Below are 16166 nucleotides of genomic sequence, written 5' to 3' on the forward strand. Positions count from 1 at the left end.
ACCTAGGAATGCTGTCTTGCACTTGCAAACCAAGAAAGTTGTCACATATAGGGTGTCCCTGAATGTCTAAGTACGATTAAAAAAAAACTATAACGTAACTCTGTTTATAGCAAATTCGATTTTAAGCCAAGGAGCGAACTTTTGATCTCACGTTACTCATTAGTTTCATCTCAGATGCCTTTCAAACAATTTTGGATACTTTTTCCCAGTCTTTCGCAAACTTTGTAACCGAATCCGCTGCCTTTACATGTTTCCGCAAATTTGCTTTGGTCAGGGCTCAAAAAGTTTCGATTGGCCTGACCTGGGATTCTTCTCCTTGGGTACAAATTGGACCTTGTTGGCTTTATACTAGGCTACCGTGTTCTTGGAGAAATGAACCGACGCCAAATCTGGCCAAAACAGTACTGAGGCGTCGTGTTTGCGGATCATGGGTAACAGACGCTTGTTTAAACACTGACGTTGTCATTGTTTCCGTTATCACAAACGGTTAGGAAAGCATACCACACTCACAAATGTCTTGCCAAACCGTAGCCTTTCACCAAATTTTTCGGTAAAAAATCGATTCACACACGTTGTCAACACTTTGGCCATCACGAACAGTGTAGTACTGATCACCAGGAAGAGGTTTGTAATCGAATTTAACGTATGATTCATCGGTCATAATCGAGCACACCGATTTTCCGCACAGCAATTGGTCGTATAGCTGCCGAGCCCTCGGTTTGACGGATTCGACTTGTTCTTTTACTCCGCTTTGTCTTCTTCTGCTTCTTATACGTCTTTAGACCCATTATTGCCTTGGCCCCACTGGACGTTACTCTTCGAGGATCCCACGTGAAAGCTTGTACGATTTTCCGGTTGAGATTTCGGTCAACAGAGTTCGGTTTCGTCCAAATTTTTGCTGGTCCTGGAGAGTTGTTTCCTTGACATAATTCCGAATTGCGTTTCAAACGGCTCCAATGCTTACACCTTCCAATTTTGACACAGAAAAGTGTTGGGAATAATGCACCATTTGTGCACGATCTGTTAGCGCTTTTCCGGAGAAATGCTTCGCATTGTAACGGAAATGTAAAGAACCGACACTTGCGATACACGAAACTGTTGTTCGAAATGTAAACAATCATTCATCGTGATAATCAGCTGTTTAAACGTCATCTGAAACAACCAGGGATGTACCAAAGTCGTACTTAGACATTCTGGGACACCCTATAGGTCTTACGCCAAGGGATATTTAGAAAGCGTCTAACGGGTTATGAAAACAAATCACAATAAGGGTTTGATTTGGTAAAAAAATCTATAAAAATAAACATGTGTTTTCATTGAAAATCATTCGAAATTAGGAGAAGGAATAGAAAACTAGATGTTGATTGAATTTTACATGAGTATGTAAATATGGGGAAATGAATGAAGATGTATAACGTAATTTTTAAAACCTGATCTACAAATACGTTATTTGTCAAGCAGTATTTTTGTTACATGCAATTCTACGTAAATTGACATGCTCCGTTCTAACTGTGTATTCACTGGTATGTTTCAGTAGAGAACATCCAAAAACTACAGATATTCATCAACAGTTGCCCGCGATACATAATTTCGTACCTGGTTGCCTTACGACTGGATCTGATGCTGAGCTTCAATGTTGACGCCATAATAAGCCGATATCAAAAGAAATTCGAGAACGTAAGTAGATCAACAACTCAAAAAGGAAATTAACTGGATGCTTACCGCCTCAAAAAAAAAACTTTCGAAATGTTTTTTTTTTTTTTAATATTTGTGTACAATTCTAAAAACAAATTAGTTTCAAAACATTTTTTTACTGTGCCATCATGGCAAAAAGTTGGACTCAACAAACGGAAAAAAATTACATTTCGTGTCCAACTTTTTTTTTCACGATGAGATGGAAAAACTGTTTTTACATTTCATTTTTTTCAAGAATAAAACGAAAAAAAAAACTAGATATTTTGATTTTTGATATCTTTTTCCAATATATTAAGAAAAATCCAAACGTGCCAAAAAAAAATGTTTGCGCTGTAACGAGGGGGCGACACATCCAGATTATCTAATTTTTAACATTAATTACACACAGCCTGTATTCATCTAGTCACTGTGTACTAGCTGTTTCATCTGTAACATCTACTTCCATCGACTAACACATCTTTCATCTTTCTTCACACCGCCCGAATCTTTTCGTAAACGAACCAATCGCCGAACGAAAAAAAACAGCGAACCATGTTGTTTGTTTACATTTTGCTCTAACATCAGTTTTTATCCAACCCCAGTTTGAACTTTTCATGTGTAGGGAGTGATATCCGACAAAAGCGATAAAAGTACACTGATCCAAATAAGCAGATTAATCTTGTCTGTCATCTCTTTGTAATTTTAGATGTGTCGCCCCCCTAACAGCGCTTCCCGTGAAGTAAGTCGATAGGAAGTTGGGCCAAGGTTAACCCAAAACGAAGCGGCCACTCAGGATGGAAGTCTTTCACGTTGACCCTTTGCACAATGTTGCCCAGGATACTTAGGTTAGTTCAAAATAATAGGTGTATTGAATAAAATCCACTGCTTTTTGAAAAAAAAAATGCTGAGTGTTAATTTAAAAACAGGAATATAAACAGGTAATGTCAGAAGCCCATTCTAACATTTAATGTATTTGACAATTCTAGACCAACAATTGAAATAGGCGGAACAACCAAACGTAAACAATGGCTTTAATTGCAAATTTCTGGAGAATCAAAATACACCCATGCAAATTAACAATACCATTCGATAAAGGAAGTTTGCTCTATCAGATGGTGGTGTTAGATTGCGTGGATGTTTTTTGATTCTCGAGAAATTTGCTGTTCGAATTTGATTACCAAGACTATTTTTAAAAGATGTCATGCAAATTTGCATCAGAAATATTCTACAATGAAAAAAATAAACAACTTCCCTTTGAATCCTACTCAACCAATGCAAACGAAAGAACAAACGAATAAAAAATACATCAAATCGCGTTCATGTTCCATCCTCAATCAATCACCATCATTATGTTAATCAGAACCTTTGCGATTCCCGCTTCTCCTCGCAGTGATGATCGAGTACCAATCGACGCAAATCGGTAAAAAAAAAAACGCGGAGAAAGATGGAAAGGCATTCTCTCCCGTGTCGGTCAGTATCAATTTCACGTGATTATTCTACCTCGTTTCTCGAGCAATAAAGTAAAAAAAAAAAAAAACAACGAGAAAGAAAAACGCGACCAAACTGTTATGTTTAACGTGCGATCGCCACCATCAACTGTGCGTCGAAATCGTGTCCGATCCGCATAAACATAAACAGAAAGCCCGAAATTGGACGTTCACCGGCTCGGCTTGGTTCGGCTCGCTCGCCACTTGGTCACGGTGAGAGGTGGTGAAAGAAAATGGGAACATTTGGTCAATAGGTGAATGACCGCTCGATGCTGCTGCTGATGTTGCTGCTGCTGAGGTGGATGATAGTGGAAGGCCCACGTAAGAGATAGAAATAAGTGTTGTCAAAGGGTGCAAGGGGAGGAGGGAGGAGATGTTTTGAAGATGATTCAACACGAAGGGAAGGAAAAGCGGTCAACATTTCGCAAGTGATCGAGTGAAGAGTTAATATCAATTTTGAAAGAACTCCCGAATGCCTAGACGGTATAAATTGCCAGGAATTCTCAAGTGGAAGTAATTTACAAGACAATTATGGTCAGAACAAGACAAACAATATTGAATTGTCAAACAAAGAATAGCTTGTGTTTGAGTCACCTTTCGAAGCGTCAACAGTTGGTATGAAAACAAATTCGTTAATATCCAATTTAACGAGGAAACTTCCCACATTTTTCTATATTTGTGGCTTCACTCATCGCAGAATTTTACGCCTTGTTCGTTTTAACCAAGCCAAGCAGAAGAGCGAGGCCATTGCCACCACTTTGGGATGTTTTTGGGATGAGCTCAGCGCTTCCACCCAACCAACCCCAACGAGGCAACGTGCAAGCAAACACTTTCGATGTTGTTTGTTCTTGCTTTCAGCAAACGAAAGAAAGCGAAATTTGCCAAAAATATTATGTTCTTTCAACCGAAGCAAGGTGATTCACCTCGTGGGTGATAATTTTTGGTTGTTTGTTCAAAGCGTTCGACCTTTCAATCCAAGAAAGGTGCAGTTTGGAGAAGGATAAATGGGAATGTACAGCAAACAGATTGCCGGCTTCATCTGCATTGATCGATGGTAGGGAACATTTATTAATTACATACTACGTTTATGGAAATGTAAGACTTAATCATATAATACGAAAAACTACTGCCCTCTTAGTAAGAGAAATCATCGAAAATTGACTTGTGCTGCATTTGATCTGTTCATGCTTCCTGACCCCCTTCTTTCCCTTAAATGATTACGTAATTATAGCACAGCTCCTTAATCCTAAGAATTGTTGGTCAGTGCCAATCCTTAGGTATGTCTGTCGGTATCAATGTCAGTTATACAAGGTGTGCTTTCCCGATTTCTTCAGCTCCCAATTTAGTTTACCCCCGTTTTTGTCTACCCCCGATTTTGTCAGCCTGAAGATTTTGCTGAACTTTTTGGTTTTTAAGCATGAATTCTCAAGCATTTCGCTCCAAATGACACTTAATTGTTAGAAGTAACTCAAATAAACCTCAATTATTGTAATACTGCACAGCTGTATCCAGTCGCTCCCGATATAGGTAACAAGGTGGCGGATAGAGCTGGGATAGCTGCAATACAACTTATGGGTAGATACCCTATTCCAGAAGAAGGTTTCGTGATCGCCAAAATTAACGGAATATTCATTTGCAGTTGCTACGCATCCGATGGACGATGGAGCAGTTCCACGAGACGCTGGTTGGACTTACTGAAGAGCTGATCGGACGAAGACTGGAAGTCATCGGAGGAGACTTCAATGCTTAAGCAGTGAAGTGGGAAAACAGATGTACCAACGCAAGAGGGCACATTCTGCGGAAGCTCTGGCGAAGCTGGAAATTAGGCTGTTCAATAAAGGCACCACCTTCACTTTTCGCAGAGATGACCGGGTATCCATTATTGACGCCACTTTATGCGGACTGCAGTCCGTCACTGATGGAAAACATGAATTGGAGAGTGTGTGAAGGATATACCCATAGTGACCATCAGGCTATCCGATATGGTATAGGCCAACGGAATCCTGTGGCAGTACAGAGGACGGGAACTTGCGACCTGAAGTGGAAGACGAGTTGACAGAATCGTTAGGAAGAGCATGTGACACGACCTTGGCGAGGAAACTGGAGCTAAATAACAGACGGCCTCCAGCTTACTGCTGCAACGAGGCAATTAGCACCTTCCGCGCTAGTTATGGCAGAGCCAGAAGACGTGTTCAGAGATCAAGAACAGAAGCAGACAGAGAGGAACGTAGAATGTTCCGAGCACATAAACGAGAGATAAAGCAGATCAAGTCAAACTGTCAACTGGAGCTTGGTCGAGACGCTGCTGCCAACGACGTACACCGTGTCGTGATGACGAAGATCAGATGTCAAGTCATGCCCGCTGAAATGTGCTTAGAGATCCTGAAAGTCATCGTGGAAGGACTTTTCTCGAATCACGATCCAACGACCTGGCCACCTACATCGTATGAAGACGGAGAGGGAGATTAAGATGAAGTTACTAACGAGCAACTCGTAGCATTTCCTGCTGGATACACTCGGAAAACTCTTGGACTTCGAAAAGGAAGAGCAAAAGTTGATGCAATTCGGACAGTTGTCGGGAGATCCGAGAAGGCGTCGAAACAGAAGTGGAGAAGAGATCGATATTACACCGTGATAACTATCGACGTAAAGAATGCGTTCAACAGCTCCAGCTGCGAGGCCAATGCTACTTCCAATACCGGGTTCTAATCTACGAGTCAAATATGGGATAGAGATCGATTAGGATCACAGCGGGAATGCCACAAGGCTCCATCCTTGGTCCAACGCTCTTGAACGTGATTTAAAACAGCGGTCTAACGCTGAAGTTATCCAAACGAGTTGAGATCGTTGGCTTTACGGACGACGTCGTCTTACGGTAACAGGAAAGACGCTGGAATAGATGGAAATTTTGGCGACCGAGGCGGTTGACATGATTGGAAATCTAATGCATGGAGCTAAGCTACAGATATCCCACAACAAAAGCGAGGTGGTATTGATCAGAAACTTTAAAGTGCTGCAGCGGTCAGAAATTAGAAGTGCGTGTTGAAATGCCTGGGAGTGATGGTCGACGACCGTTTGGCTTCAATAGCCACGTAGAATATGCATTGGCGTAGCTAATGGGGGTGCCAGGGGGCCAGTGTAGTAGCCATACTACTCTTCCTTAATTCCCATGTAAAGTAGCATCCAATAATGCGCACATGACTAACATGTGTCAAAACCCAACAATATAGATTCATACTTCCTTGTGTGTGTCCTAGATTTTATGACACACTTTATGCATCCAAAACTGCGACCTCACAGTCAGCTTAACCCTTTTCCGTTTTCCTTATTTTGAGACCTCCGTAATTGTTACCACATGAGCATCAACAATAAACTCTATTTTACAAACATTGTCACCAACGCTTCACTCCGCTCACCGAACTTGCCTTCTCCATATTTCGTTTCAATAAAATCATTCTAAGTTCACACCAAGAGTATGACTGACGTCTTACTAAATCCGAACTCCGATCCTGCCTCACCAGGCCCCCTCCTCAATTATCCAGACCCCCTCCAGAATTATCTAGGCCCCCTCAAGAATTAACTAGGCCCCTCCAGACAAATTGTCTAGCTACGCCAATGTGATTACGCCTACGAGAAGGCGTCGAAGACCATCAACGCGGTTGCCAGATTCATACCGAAAATCTCGGGACCAAGCAGTAGCAAGAGACGGCTCCTTGCTAATGTATTTATGTTGATCCTGAGATATGGAGGTTCAGCCTTGGTTGCAGTGATGAAAACCAAGCGGAATTTAAGGTATCCGAACAGTACGTACCGGCTCAACAAACCGTACGCCAACTTTTCGAGACATTTCAAGACCGACAATTGAAATGGCCTTAACTCCATTTTGTAAACAAACCTTGTAAGGCCATTTTCTCGTGAACCTAAACCACAATTGGGTAGAGGAGACTTTCCCCTGCCTGTTCATTATGTTGGTTTGCCTTTGCGGACTTCGGTTCGCAATTGTGGCCTTTTCAATTGTTGGTCTTGATTTGGTGTACCCTTTGTTATAAGAATAGTAAAAATTTATCAGTAATTCCATTAATAGTGGATATATAATGGTTTAACTTGAATTCAAAATCATTTGGATGGTTAAAATATTGAAAAAGAAAATTTCCAGATTTTGTCAACTTCCCGTTTTTGTCAGCCTATAATTTCAATTGGGGCTGACAAAAACGGGAAAGTACTGTAATACACTCACATCTTTTTTTACGCATGATACGTACCGTGTAAAAAAGCGTTATTAAAAAAGTGTAAAAAAACAGCGTTATTTTTTAAAACTTTGTTGAAAAGAACCACTATTAATTCAAAATCCGTTATTTCAAAAATTTTCACAAACAAAACTGAGCAGTGTGCTTGGAAATTGTGTCTTATTGGACTTCCTAAGCCCTCATCACCTGAAAATTTTTCGTTAATTATCAAGTTCTTCTAGAGGTAAAAACTTCCCGGATGCTCAACTCAGATCATTTCGGAATTATATCACAATGCAGCGGTAGTGTGAACACTACTTTACATTGTCTTACTGATGTTTTGCAACAAATCTGCTTTATATTCAACGCTTCGACCCAAGTGAACGGAGCAAGGCGCTGCTTGAAATTACGGTGCATCACGGTACATATAATCTTCCTGATTATGGTATTCCTCGAAATCCTGATCATCGTAAATGCTGCTGTGGAGCATTAAAGGGCGAACACGAAATTATTGCGACACATTCAACAGGGCATAACTTTTTTACCATTGGGTAAAAATCAACCGAATTTTGCACACTTTCTCATTGATGTGTATTGTGTACATGCTGTCAAACTCGAAGTCGTGTTTTTCGATTCAACGAAAATGGAGATGAACCAACGCGAGTTGAGAGAACAAATTCTTTCCAAACACCTGGAATTTCCTGACCTGTCGCACCGGCAGTTGGGAAAAATGTTGAACATTCACCATTCAACCGTCTCCAGAGTGTTGAAGCGGTTTCAGGAGCGGTTGACGTTGGACCACGGCAAAGGAGCTGGAAGAAAACCGGGACCGGAGAACAAAAAGACGGAGGGAAAGGTGAAGCGGATGATTAAAGCAAATCCCAACGTCTCAAGCCGTGATTTGGCTAAAAAGATCGGCATGTCGCAGAGCTACGTCCAGAATGCAAAGAAGAGAGCTGGACTACATACATACAAGGTACAGAACTTCTCAAACCGCGATGAGCGGCAACAATCGACGGCTAAAACTCGGGCACGGAAGCTCTACGAGAAGATGCTGACAAAATATGGCTGCTGTGTGATGGACGACGAAACGTATATAAAAGCCGATTTTAAGCAAATTCCGGGGTTGGAGTTTTTCACCGGCAAGAGCAAGTTCGATGTGGACGACAAATTTAAGAAGAAGAAAATGTCGAAGTTCGCCTCCAAATATCTCATTTGGCAGGCCATCTGCTCTTGCGGGCTGAGGAGTGAGCCTTTCGTGACAAAAGGCACAGTAAATGGCGAGATCTAAAAATCTGAGTGCCTCGAGAAGCGCCTTTTGCCGTTCTTGCAGCAGCACGACGAAGCTCCGCTATTTTGGCCAGATTTGACATCATGCCACTATTCTAAAAGTGTCCTGCAGTGGTATGAGGCCAATTCTGTCCATTTTGTTCCAAAGGACATGAATCCGCCAAACTGTTCGGAGCTGCGCCCGGTGGAGCAGTACTGGGCAATAATGAAGCGGGAACTTCGGAAGAGCAAAAAGACAGTCAAAGACGAGAAGGACATGTTAAGAAAATGGAAAAAAAAACTGAGAAACTGGTACCAATGACACTGTAAAGACTTTGATGGAGGGCATCAAGCGAAAATGCGTTCAATTTTACACTCAAGGCTCCATCGATTAACTTTTCTTTTGATTTTTGAAGTAAATATATGTATAAAACTACCCTAAAATTTTGGTTTGATTCTAAACATTATAATAAAATTGGCATGACATTTTCGGTGTCGCAATAATTTCATGTTCGCCCTTTACACGCCAAACCGTGAAATATTAAACGATGTTCAGATTTTACCTCTAAGAATTCCATGAAATTTTGAATACAAGTTGCATCACGGAAAAAAACACTTTAGAAAATTACCCATTTGGGTATTTTCTCTTGAAAATTTGGGTAGAAGGAGTTTAGAGTGTATTGTTTACACTGTATTCAGGGTGGCCAGACCAACCGATTTTTTGAATGCCTACCGATTCACAGACAAAAGGTTCAAAATTACCGATTTTTCACTTTTTCTACCGAGAATCACAAATTTTAAGATTGTGTTCAATTGGTGAATTTTCATCTAAACTTTACACTTCGAAAATAAATTATAGAGTTCGAAAATCCCTCTGTTGTTGATCGTCCGATTTTTGTGAAGGTGTTTGTCGAGATTGATTAATGATCGGTCAGAAATAAGTCTGTTGGACTACAAAATGGTGAGTGGCAATCTGGAAGGAGCGATATACCTAGCTCCGGTCCTCACAAGTTCCTACCTCACGCCTCCACGAGTCACATGATCACAAAAGACTGCCAGCTGAAACATGGACACAGCTGGTTGGCGTAGCCTGGGCAATGTTGTCAATCCGACAATATCAGAGTGAGGAGGTGCGACGCGACCACTGGCGCGATAACCATAGCACGGTGATAGAGGAAATGCTTCGCCAACCCGAGCGTCTGTTCACCATGGAGGTGCGGCTCAAACAGCGTATGAGTGGCATCCAGCGGCTGAATAAGAAATGCTCTTCCCCGGAAGCTACACCTAAGATGGCAGCCCCATCACGGTGGATAGGAGACCTTAGGCCAACCACCTACTGTCTCTGAAACCTTTACAATTGTTACAGAAACCAATTGAGATAGACATCGAACTGATTTAACGGCAACGACTTTTAGCGCAAAACAACGGACACGAATTGGATCATGGAATGTATTGATGTTAGCCCAGCAGGGTAAACTGGCACAACTCGCCAACGCATGAAGCTAGAAATCGTGGGACAGAGTGAAGTTCGTTGGTCAAACTTTGGAGAACACACACTGCCGTCGGGACAGGTACTACTATACTCTGGTATTCGAGGTGAAAACGCTCCCCGCCATCGTGGAGTTGGTCTCCTACTTAGCGTCCAGTCAAGTGCTGCGCTCATCAAGTGAGAGCCTGTTAATGAGAGGATAATCGTTGCCAGATTTAGAACACGGGTTCGTAACCATACCATAATCCAATGTTATGCGCCAACCGATGCTGCCGAGCTACAGGACAAGGAGAAGTTTTATAGTCAACTGAATGACGTCGTGGATAAGGTTCCAAAGGGTGACATCAAGATCTACACTGGCGACTTCAATGCAAAGATCGGATCCGACAACACGGACTATGAGCGAGTCATGGGACGCCATGGTATCGGCGAAATGAGCGCTCGGAAAAAAATCCGTTCTCGAAAACGGGAACGGACCGTGAACTAAAAATCACGGCCAGCTATCCAGAACAAAATTGTCTCAAATATACACCGTGAACTATGGTTCACGGCTGTGGTTCACGAATATGGGAACTCATTTTTTCCCGTGCGAGAAAGGTGAACTGTTTGCAGAATTTTGTGGCAATAACGACATGGTGATCGGGGGCTCGCTCTTCCCCCATCGGCCAGTGCACAAAGTCACGTGGGTTTCCCGTGATGGACATACCGAAAATCAGATCGACCCCATCTGCATCAGTCAAAAATGGAGACGGAGCCTTCTTGATGTCCGGAATAAACACAGCGACGACATCGCGTCTGACCATCACCCTCTAATCGGCGAAATCCGCCTACGCATGGCGCGGATCCAGCGACGGGAGGAGAGACTCGGGCGGCGGTTAAACACACGCCGACTTGAAGATCCAGCGGTAAAAAGGTCTTTTGTTGAAGAACTTGAGACTCGATCTGCGGACGTTCCAGAAGGTGGCAGCGTAGAAGAACAATGGACGGCCATCAAGAATGCCTTTAAAGAAACAAGCGAGAACAACTTGGGTGAGCTGCGCACCCAGAGGAACGAGTAAATCACAGATGAAACCTGGCGGAAGATTGAGGAGCGTAGAGAAGCAAAAGCCGCGATAGAGCGGGCGAGAACCAGAGGAGCCAAGAACGAAGCCCGTCAACGGTACTCGGCTCTAGAGAAGGAAGTCAAGCACTCTTGCAGACGGGACAAGCGAGCGTGGGTGAACTCCCTGCCTGGCCAACGAAGGGGAGAAAGCCGCAAACACTGGCGATATACGCCTCCTCTACGATATCTCACGACGCTTGAGTGGAGCAAGGATGAACCTGAGGATGCCAGTGAAGGACACGACTGGACAGTTGCTTACCGACCCCACTGACCAGCTGAAACGCTGGTTTGAGCAGTTCGAACAACTTCTTCAAGTTTCGACGGCCAACCAGCCATCAACATCTCGGCATGATCCGCCTAGGATGCGGTGCATCACTCGCGTCAATTCCGAGGCCCCATCACTACAGGAGATTGAAGCAGCTTTTTTTTTTTTTTTCCTTTGATTTGTTTTCCGTCGATCTTGTTTTCCGTGCTGAGCACCAATGCTACCGACGCCAGAGAGGCAGCTCCCACACCTGGACCCTACCTATCGACCCATCAACTCATGAACCGGGGACCAACGGCTTTACTTCCCATCCGAAGGAAGGCGTGATCAGAGATGTTATGCCTCAGAACATCCCGGCGGCGCCGACTGGGATTGAACCCAGGCCTGCTGGGGTGAGAGGTAATCACGCTTACCACTACACCACCGGCGCCGCTATTGAAGCAGCTATCCGAAGCATGAAATCCAACAAGGCTCCAGGGGTCGATCGCATATCAGCAGAGATGCTCAAAGCTGACCCCATGCTATCCGCACAAATGTTGCATCAACTATTCTGTAATATCTGGGACACCGCGACTTTTCCGGCCGACTGGATGCAGGGTATCTTAGTGAAGGTCCCAAAGAAGGGGGATCTGACTGTGTGCGACAAGTGGCGAGGCATCATGTTACTGTGTATTGTTCTCAAAGTTCTGTGCAAAGTTATCCTGAATCGGATACAGGAGAAGATCGACGCTACTCTCCGACGGCAGCAGGCAGGATTCCGTGCCAAAAGATCTTGTGTGGACCATATTGTCACGCTCCGCATCATACTGGAGCAGGTCAATGAATTCCAAGAGTCCCTTTATTTGGTATTCATTGGCTACGAAAAAGCTTTCGACCGTCTCAATCACGAGAATCTGTGGGGCGTCCTGAGACGCAAGGGAGTCCCGGATAAAATCGTCAACCTCATCGAAGCGCAGTATGAGGCTTTCGCGTGCAGAGTTCTGCATAACGGAGCCTTGTCCGACCCTATCCGGGTAGTCGCTGGTGTGAGACAAGGATGTATACTATCACCGCTACTGTTTCTCATCGTAGTCGACGAGATCATGGTAGGTGCAATTGACCGTGTACCGAACCGTGGGCTGCTTTGGCAGCCTATCACCATGAAGCATCTCAACGACTTCGATTTGGCTGATGATGTTGCTCGACTAGCACAACGGCGCTCTGATATGCAAAGTAAGCTCAATGATCTAGCCGCGGGTCTCACCATCAACGTCAACAAGACCAAATCGTTGGATATCAACACGGGCAACCCTTCCAAATTTACGGTAGCGGAGCAAGCAGTGGAGAAGGTCGAAAGTTTCCAATATCTTGGCAGCCAAATAGCGTCGGACGGCGGGACCAAGAGCAACATAGGTGCACGAATCAAGAAGGCTAGGGCTGCCTTTGCGAGTTTACGAAACGTATGGAGATCCAACCAGATAAGTCAACGTTCCAAAATCCGAATTTTCAACTCGAACGTGAAATCTGTGTTGTTATACGCCAGCGAGACGTGGTGTGTATCAGCGGAGAACACTCAAAAGCTGCAGGTCTTCATCAACCGATGCCTGCGGTATATAATTCGTGCCTGGTGGCCTCACAACTGGATCTCGAATGCCGAGCACCATCGTCGTTGTCATCAGAAGCCGATAGCAACAGAAATTCGAGAGCGAAAGTGGAGGTGGGTCGTCCACACACTTCGACGGGGTGGAAACGAAATCTGCAAGCAAGCGCTGGATTGGAATCCGGCAGGACATCGCAGAAGAGGCAGACCCAGGGGCTCAAGGCAGCGGAGCCTCAATAAGGAAATTAAGCAAGTCGATTGGAATCTGACCTGGGCCCAGGTCAAGGCAAAAGCGAGCAGCCGCCCAGGATGGAAGTCTTTCACGTTGGCCCTTTGCACAGCTGGTGGTGCACAGAACCCTTAAGTAACTAAGTAACTAACAGGTTTATTTGAAAAATTTTCATCGGTCAAATTTAAGTGAAAATTCACCATTGGAACACAGCCTTAGTCATCTTGAAATATGTTCAAAACCTACGGAAAACAATTTCCATGTAGTCAGTCAGTTTGCTAAATTTTGATCGACCGCGATGTGTTTTGCAACTCCAATCCAACGTATACAGTAAGAAAAAAGTACCCAAAAGTAAGTTATTTCACTCATCTCGGCACTATGGTGCAGGAACCAGAAAGTAGGTAAAGCGGGTCATTTTCTTGAATGGGATTTTCCACTAGTTTTCTATCCAAAAGTAAGTTAGTTGTACACAAAAGTAGGTAAAGGGGGAAGGCACGGCAGCTCGGATTTGGCAAACCAAAAGAATAAACGAACATTTTTTTCCTTTAAATATATGAATTGAACTAAGAAAAGAAAAATAAGATTTTTGTGATATGAATTTTGACTGAAAAAAACGATTTTTTTTGTCGACCAATTTTTGCGCGTTCCAGTCTTTAATGCTTTGAAAAGGTCCAATTTCCCATACATTTTTGCTTGGCTTCCTTATCTTTATTCCCGAAGGAGAAAATCACATTTCCATTTGTTTCTCCTTCATCATTGGTTCATTCTTCGGCTCATACTATAAAATGGTATTGTGGCTTCTAAGCACACATTATTTCAAATTCCACTGATCGTTTAAAGGGTTCCTATATTTATATCCACCAGTTTAAATATCCCGATAAATGTCCGGAAATTTTAATCCGGAAAATGCACAAAGTTTTTTTTAATATCCCAAACAGCTGATCCTTGACTAGCTCCATCCTCTCAAAGAAAAGCAACCTCTGCAGTCGACGACACAGTGAATGCAAATTTACGATTAATCATCTCCATATTCAATCTCCTGTCCAGTGGAGTGTGCCAGAATGATGGGTCAATTTCTGGTGTCTTTGAACTTGTCTGCTGCGGTGGAGATGACGTTACGTCCCAAATTCGGAAGTCGGTAAAAAAACTTTTGATGAGAAAGTGATAAATAAGCTTCCAAGACGCTATCATCGCTGCCAACAACGCCAATCATCTTGCAGGTCCTCTTTGTTCCTACCAACCGAGGAATTCTTTCACCAACATTCCACTGATTTGTCTATCTAAGAGAATTATGACTCCCATTGCAAATGTCTTCGACCATGCTTTTCCTCGTTCCGTCTCGCTCTGATCCATGTGGAAGATGGAAGCAAATGTTAGAGTGTAAAGAATGATGGTATCTTTTAACGATTCTTGTGCCCTGAAAGCTGAAGCTGTTGCTACTACCGACCGAGAAGGCTTTTGACATTGGCTGTGGCCACATAAAAGTACACAGCTTGTAAATACCCTGTGCCTTCTGGTTTTACCGATCCAAAGCTCTGCAATTAGAGTGTCGTCGTTCATCCGTCCGAGTGGTGCGGTAGCTTGATGGCTGGTGTATTGATGGGAGGTGATCTTTGTTTTTCCGTGGACCCTTAGGGATCCTCGCCAATGGTGCATTCAATAGAATCGTTACGACAAGAGGCATAAACTGATCACCCCTAATGCACCTGGTGCGTGCCCTCGAGCATCGCAACCCATCTGGTGGCCATCGCTGCAGTGACTTCGATGCGTTGGGTTACTCTGAGTACCGTTGTTGGTTGTTAGAAGCCCATCCACTGCACTACTGCAGCTGAATGTGCTACGCCACCGGCGACAAACCCGTCACAGACCATGTATTATTCCTTCTTGATATTAAAGGTACCACACCGCCATACCATACCATCATCTTCCTGCACTAGAACCAGCACCACCGCGCCGACCACTACTCGTCGAATCTCCATAAGGCCAACGTTGTCGTCGTCGTCGTCGTCGTTGGTCTCTTTCTCTTCTCTCCTAACATGTTATGACGATTTTTCGGAATAGCGGTTACTTACGGTACTTTTCGTTTTCAATTCAAACGTGGCGCGGCGATGATGATGATGATGATGGTGGTGGCAATGCTGGTCCCGGTCTCCCTCCCAGTTGTTGGGGTTGGATTGGTTTTGTTGGCGGGAACAGCGTAGTCATAGACATGGGCGAACGAGACCTGGGAACGAGCCGAGCGAGTGAGCGAACGCGTTTAGCCTATATTTGCACTCCAAGTTCATTGACTTTTTGCTTCGACTTGCCTTGGCTCTATGTGTTGATAGCGATCTGATGATGGGGAGAATCAGCTGAGAGAAGAACTTTTTTGATTTTGATTGAACCGATAATGAAGCTATAATTTCTTCAACCTTGAAAATGATTGGATTGGTAGAATGAAGAAGCAGAATAAGCGTACGATGGATGATGGTCGCGTGTCAATTTAGTTACCAATTGAAGGTATTTACAAATTTAGTCAGATCAACTCACACACCTCCCCGGGAAAGAGCCCACACCGCCGGTAGGAATCAAAACAAAATTTAGTTTTTGGAGCAATGAACTCTTTCGTGCCGCAGTCAGTCGCTGCAACAAATCGCTCTGTTCGCATGTTTTGAGTTTGTATCTTTTAAAATTGTTTTATTCGCCTTCTTCTTTCAATTTCTTTTATTTTTCGACTGTTTTAGCCTACTTTTTCCCACACGAACCTCAAGTGAGGAGCAACTGAGTGCAATCAAGTAACTCACACTTTTTTGTTTCCCATACTGGCTTTGATACCGCGAACGAATTTCAGTTAGTTGATCAGACTC

This window comes from Ochlerotatus camptorhynchus, unplaced genomic scaffold, assembly GCF_037179485.1.
Source record: "Ochlerotatus camptorhynchus isolate MF236.1 unplaced genomic scaffold, CSIRO-AGI_Acam_v1.1 ptg000082l, whole genome shotgun sequence".
NCBI lineage: Eukaryota > Metazoa > Arthropoda > Insecta > Diptera > Culicidae > Ochlerotatus > Ochlerotatus camptorhynchus.